Genomic DNA, 6,771 nt, shown 5'->3' on the forward strand with positions numbered 1-6,771 from the left:
CTCTCTCTCTCTCTCTCTATCGCTCTCTCTCTCTCCCTCTGTGTGTGTGTGTGTGTGTGTCTGTCTCTCTCACTGCTCTTTGTATTCCTAAGAGTTCAAGTGAGATTCAGAATGGGGTTTAGAATGATGGATATGATTGCAGAAGTCAGGAGGATCTTGGCTGAAATCAGAAAATATCATAGAAATGGTAATTTATGTTTTAATGACTATGCAAAGGCCCTTGACTGTGTGATTCATAACATAATATGAATAACATTGTGAGGAATGGGAATTCCTAAATACTAAAGTGTGCTCATGTAGAACCTGTATATAGATCACAAGTCAGGTTTTGGAACAAAACAATGGGTTGTAGATGGTTTAAAATTAGATAAGGTGTACATCAGGCTTGTATCCTATCACCATACTCATTCAATCTATATGTTGAGCAATTAACTCAGCATCAGGATTGATAGAAGAGTCATTAACCACCCATAATAGACAGATGATACAAATTTACTTGCTCAAAGTAAAGAGGACTTGCAGCATTTACTGATGAAAATCAAGGCCTATAATATTCAATCTGGATTACAACTCAATAAAAATCCAAATCTCACTGACACTGAGTCAATTCCAACTCAGAAATCATATAGGACAGAGTAGAACTACTCCTTAGGATTTCCATGACTGTGTATCTTTCAGGAGCGTGCAGCTTCATTTTTATCTTTAAGGAGCTTCTGGTGTGTTTGAATTGCCTACTCTGGGGTTAGAAACCCAGTATTTATACCACAGCACCAACACGGTTCCTTACCTCTGGACAAAGGGAAAAAAATCATAGGTAAAGCAATAAACAATATCATGATAAATGGGGAAAAAAAGATTGAAGTTTGAAGAATGTAATTTTACTTGGATCCACAATCGTGCTCATGGAAGCAGCAGTCAAGAATCAAGCAGCATATTAAATTAGTTAAATCTGATGCAAACATCGTATTTAAAGTGTTAAAGAACAAAACTGTCACTTCAAGGAATAAGGTGCACCCAATACAAACCCTGATATTTTCAATGACCTTAAATGCATATGAAAGTTGGAGATTGCATAAGGAAGACTGAAGAAGAACTGACGTGTTTGAATTGTGGTGTTGGACAAACAATATTGAAAGAACCAAGGACTGTCCGAAGAACAATCAAATCTCTCTTGGCACAAGTACAGTCAGAATGTTCCTTAGAAGCCAGGATAGTTAGATTTCATCTCATACTTTGAACATGTTATTGGCAGAGAACAGCCTCTGGAGAAGAGCATCATGCTTGGTAAAATAGAAAGTAGAGTGTATGGGAAAAGATCAGGAATATCCTCAAGGATATGGATTAATGCAGTGGTGGCAACAATGAGCTCAAGACTGGGTAGTCTTTCATTCTGTTGTACATGGGGTCACTGTGAGTCAGAAGCAAATTCATGGCATCCGACAACAACATTCTTAAGGTGTTTATGACAGAACCAAGGAGATACCAGGTTTGTTTTCGTATTAAGCGTCAATTCAGGAGAGACAAATGTATGCTAAATAGCAGCTGAGAGTGAAACTATTAAAAATAAAGGAAAATATGTAGGGATGACAGAGATCCCCCAAATAAATGTCAATCATGCCTTATACTCATACCTGAAGTCAAACCTTATCTCAGGAAAGGGCTGAGAGAGAGAGAGAGAGTTTTACTTTCTCTCTCTTATGAGAAAGACAGCTAGTAGGGTCAGAGGTGATAGGACACAATTCCATTCTGTCCAGATTGATTACCTGATTTTGAACGCTTACATTTCCTCAGCCTCTTAAAAGGGCTGGTTTTTAGAAACAGATTATTTACTTTCCTCCCTTTGGGCATCAAAAAGTTTCCTTATGCCAATTCCATAATCTCTGTAAGAAAATGTGGTACTCAGAATGATTTCTTAATTTACATAAAATCAATTTTGAGAGTCTATCTAAAACACTGTCTTTTGGTGTGTATATAGTTTTACTCCTGATGAAAAAAAAGCATCAATTTCACTTTCCCAATGGACAAATGCATTTTTCACTTGATTTACTTTCTTTTAAGCATTTTGGCATTGCTACATTAAACCATTTGATGCCATCAAGGCATCAGTTTCACAGAAAGATCTAAAAATTTCTGACCCTTTATGATTCAATGTATGTGCACACTCTCTCAATTAAATCTGAAACACATATAGCAGAGACTGGGGTTAGCTATAATTGAAACACAATAATTCAAGGTTGAGTAGATTATTTTCAGTTGCTGATATTTTGATGATGAAATTATGGATGTACTGTCTGTCTCTGTTGGTATTGACTCAGGACCTGTGATAGAGTTAATCAGTAAGACCAGTTTAAGGTGGCTGGAGAAGACAGGAGGATCTCTGGTTGTAAACTGGTTAGTTTGACACCACGAAGGCTTTCTACCCTCATAAACACTTATAGTCTTGAAAACTCACAAGGGCAGTTCTACCATGTCCTAAAGGGACACTATGAGTCAGTGTTAACTCCATGGGAGTGAGTTTGGTCTTTTATTTTGGGGAAGACAAAGGGAGGAGAAATTAGGAATATCCATTATAAATGTTATCTTCTGCAGAAAGAATTCCCTGTATAAAGAATGTCCTTTGAACTCTCATAATAAACAAGAGTTGAGTGCAGACTGTGTGTCACAAACTATGTATTGAAATACAGTATTCAAATTATGCTTCCTATCAACCAATAGAGGTTCTGATGGTACAATGGGTAGAGTGCTTAATTGTGAGCCCTAAGTTAAGACTCATTAGCAGATCCACAGGAAAAAGATCCACAGTTTGTCTTCCATAAAAATTTTGGCCTTGTTAACCCCATGAGACATTCCAAGTCTGTCCTATAGGGTTTTCATGAGTCAGAAATGACATGACAGGGTTAACAACCAATAGTTTATATACTGTACTATTCATATAACTATCCTATATCTCCCAAAGCATACTCTACTTTTCAGCTACTCTTTGCTTTTTAGCTTTCTCTATTTTTCAGCTGGGTTCAATATGGTTCGTTGCAATGGTACCACCAAATTCACAAACAAAACTTCCCTAACTTATTAGGGAAGTTAACATTACCTAAGTACAGAGATATTCAGAATACAGTATTCCGTTAGGACAGCTTCTTCTCTGCTGAACCCTTAGCCTCTTGGCCTGGCCTGGGTACTACTTGGGTTACTTATGTGATACGCCACTTGAAGCCTCAACCTGAAGACTCTCAGCTGCAACCCCGGAGGTCATCAAACCAGCGGCCTGAATTAACTGCCCAGTGTCACCCCACTCCATAAGTCAAACTGCAGCCCGAAAGCACTCAGTTTCACTTGCTCTGTAGGATGGGGAATCCACTACTCTGTTTTAAGATTACGGTTCCTGGTTCTACTGTTGCTGTTTGTATGCAACTCCACTGGTGTAAAAAGGATACATTCCTCCCCTGGCCCTTCTCTCTTGCAGGTAATGAGAGCCCCTCTACTGCTATTGAGATGGCTCACTTCATACCCAGCAGTATGGCAATCACTCACAGATGAAACATATATTTAATATGTTCCACACTTTCTTCCCCAGACCCATCAGGAAAATGAAAGTAATTTGTTGGAAGTAACAAAGGCCATGGCTAGAAGAGTCGTAATAAACAATTCACTACCTTGCAGGCCAAATGGAGAGTCTGAGGCTTAGAGATGAGTAACTGGTCCCCTACCATACAGAAAGAACTGGTAGAGCTAGGATTTTAAATCCAAATTTGTCTAAAGAATCAAACATTCTAATGCTTACACTATGCTGCCTCCCAAAGTTGATATTTCATTCCAGTTGTGTGCAAAGGTTACTTCCTATATAGGATTCTAAACCATGGATGTTAAGAATTCGGATCTGTCTATACTGTGAAGTTAGCAAGAAACTTGGGAAAATTTAGGTTGTATTAAAGCGTGGCATTTAAGTAAATGCGCTATCTTCACAACTAGAGTAGAATCTTATGAAGAATAAGGACTGTATCTTTTCATAGATCTAGATGGATCAATACACACTCTCTGAATAACCGACTGAATAAGAATGCTGGGTAATTAGCAAACCCCAGCAAGAAAGGAGCAGCATGACCCCGCTTAAACTTTTTGAAAACTAAAATAAAATAATCTTTCCCTCAATATTTGGACTTTCTTTTCAGACTGAAAAAAGTTCAAATTGATTGTACTATGAACTTTATTTTCATTAAAATGGTTAATGAAAACGTTGAAAAGGGTCTGCTCTAAATATATACTACATAAAATTATTGGTTTGGAAAGAACACAGCAGAATTAATTAGAATTGATGTTCATTTCACATCCTATTCTAATCCTGCCACCATTTTACGTTCATTGAAGGAGTTTCAAGGTCCACCTGCTCAGAGAAGTCTTCTCCATCTTTCACTAATATATCAATGTTTAGTTAATGCAGTAGCAGATTAATGCTCCCCATTTCATCCTAATCTGGGACCTAGGAGATGGGTTATATGACAAAAGAAAATTGAGATTGTAGATAGAATTAAAGTTGCTAACTTTTTTCAACTGATTTTAAAATAGGGAGATTATTCTGGATGATCCAGGTGGGTCTGTAAAAGTGGAAGAGTCTGCCAGAAGATTTAACTATAGAAAAAGATACAAGGAGATAAAATGTTACGCCACTCTGAATATGGAAGAAAGGGCTTATTAGCCACAGAACATGGGTGATCTGTTGGAGCTAGAAAAGGTAAACAAATGGATTTCCCACTATTGTCTCAAAAACAAACCAAACAAAAAACAGTGCTGCAAATATATTGGTTTTGTCGTAGGGAGTCTTGTGTTGGACTTCTAATCTATAGAACTATAAGAAAATAAATTAGTGATGTTTTGAATTGCTCAATTTTTGATAATTTGTTAGAGCAGAAATAAGAAGCAAATATGCTTGATCCTTGTGAACTTTTGCAGCATTAATTTTTCTGAACTACATATTCATCAAATGCTTTGTAGGCTAGGATTTTATTTTAATACAGTTTTTAAGGTACATAGTGTTTTCCTCCACAATTATAACATATACTCTCAGAGAGCAGAGAACAGACCACATCTTTTTGCATCAACTGAATTGAGTACATTGCTTTGTACAAAAACAAAATTCTGATAATGGCTACTCCTTACACAGTAAAGTGTGTTATTCATTTTCTTCTAAGTAAACATTTTTTGCCTTCTGCTTTGCTAAATGGTGTAAAAGGTCATTGCCACAGATTTATCTCCAATGTTTCTATAGCTAAAGAGGTGAAGACTGCTTTTTCTGAGTTTCTGGTTTCAGGTAGAAGTGTGATATTTGGTAGCTTCTTTTTTCTCATAGCTTTACTGGAGACCAGCTATTTTTTAAAAAAAAAAACCAAAATCAACATAAAATGAATAATGTCAGCTCACTTTCCAGTTATTAAAGCACGAGCTATGCTTTTAGATGCTTTGCCAAATTTCAACTGAAAATTGGCTCACTTAAAAAATGCAACTTTCCTGGTTGCCAGGTAGTTATTTTTTAAATGTAGAATACTGTCTTTGGGGGGAATTTTGAATTAGGAGAGTGAGTTGTTTAAAGAAAATAATCACTAAGCATAACCAGTAATTACTTATCAGGATTTTATTTAAGTTTTCTTTTACAATGCTGATTTCCTGTGCAATTTAATCTGTGGAGTTGCCATGATGTTAACTAGCTCATAATAACTTCAATGAAAGTCTGCAGGGACTCAGTTATGATGCGATTATAATGAGAGATTAGAATGAGAAAATGCATAAGGATACAAGCCCAAAAAGGATCTATTATGATGTCAATTTGATGTCACTATGAATATGATGGCAGGACTATTCCAGTGTAATTCTTTGGAGCACCCTCATTGAGGGACGAGAACATAAAAGGATATCAGTACATATCACCAATACACTTTGGAGTGCATGAATAGAGTTATGTAACATTATGAAAAAGCAAGTAATATATCATACATTCATTGCTAAAACACAGAAATATCAAGGACAGGACTAATCCTACTAGTGTCAGAAGTAAGCACTGAAGAATAAAATATCCCCAAAGAGTGACACATGAACCCCAAACTGCTATCAGCTCAATTAGCCATTAACATGGTATCTACCAATTCCTTCAGGAAATCCCATCTCTATGCAACATGGAAAGCATAAGTTGGAGTCTCTGTTTTAGTCCTCTCTATACCTTTCACAATGTGACAGTTCCTTCTACCTATTACCTTGGAATGTATACATAATTTACACCTTAATGAATGGAAAACTCAACAATTATATTTGCTTTAAATCTTCTTAAAATAGGTCGATCTTTTGCTTTCTTCATAAATGATATCCTTGAGGTCCTCCCACAGCTCCTCTGGTCATTAGCGTTCAATGCAGCAAATTTGTTCTTGAGATTTTCTTAAAATCCAGGAGGGATAGACTCAAGGACATATTTTGGCTCCAGTGAACTTGTTTTCATTTTCTTCAGCTTCAACCTGCACTTGTTTATGAGCAATTAACGGTCTATTTCATAGTCAGCCCGTGGCCTGGTTTTAGCTGCTGATGGCTTCTCCATCTTCTCTTACAGGTGCAGTCAATTCTATTTCTGTGTACTCCACCTGGGGAAGTCCTTTTGTACAGTCACCACTTGTGTTGTAAGAAAGGTATTTGCTATGAACAGTCTTTGGTCTTGCAAAATTCTATCATGAGATATCCAATATTTATTTATGTATTTATATATATGTATATGTATATGTATATATATATATA

The sequence above is a fragment of the Echinops telfairi genome, unplaced genomic scaffold (assembly GCF_000313985.2).
Source record: "Echinops telfairi isolate 266 unplaced genomic scaffold, ASM31398v2 ScPeMD7_44;HRSCAF=162, whole genome shotgun sequence".
Lineage (NCBI taxonomy): Eukaryota > Metazoa > Chordata > Mammalia > Afrosoricida > Tenrecidae > Echinops > Echinops telfairi.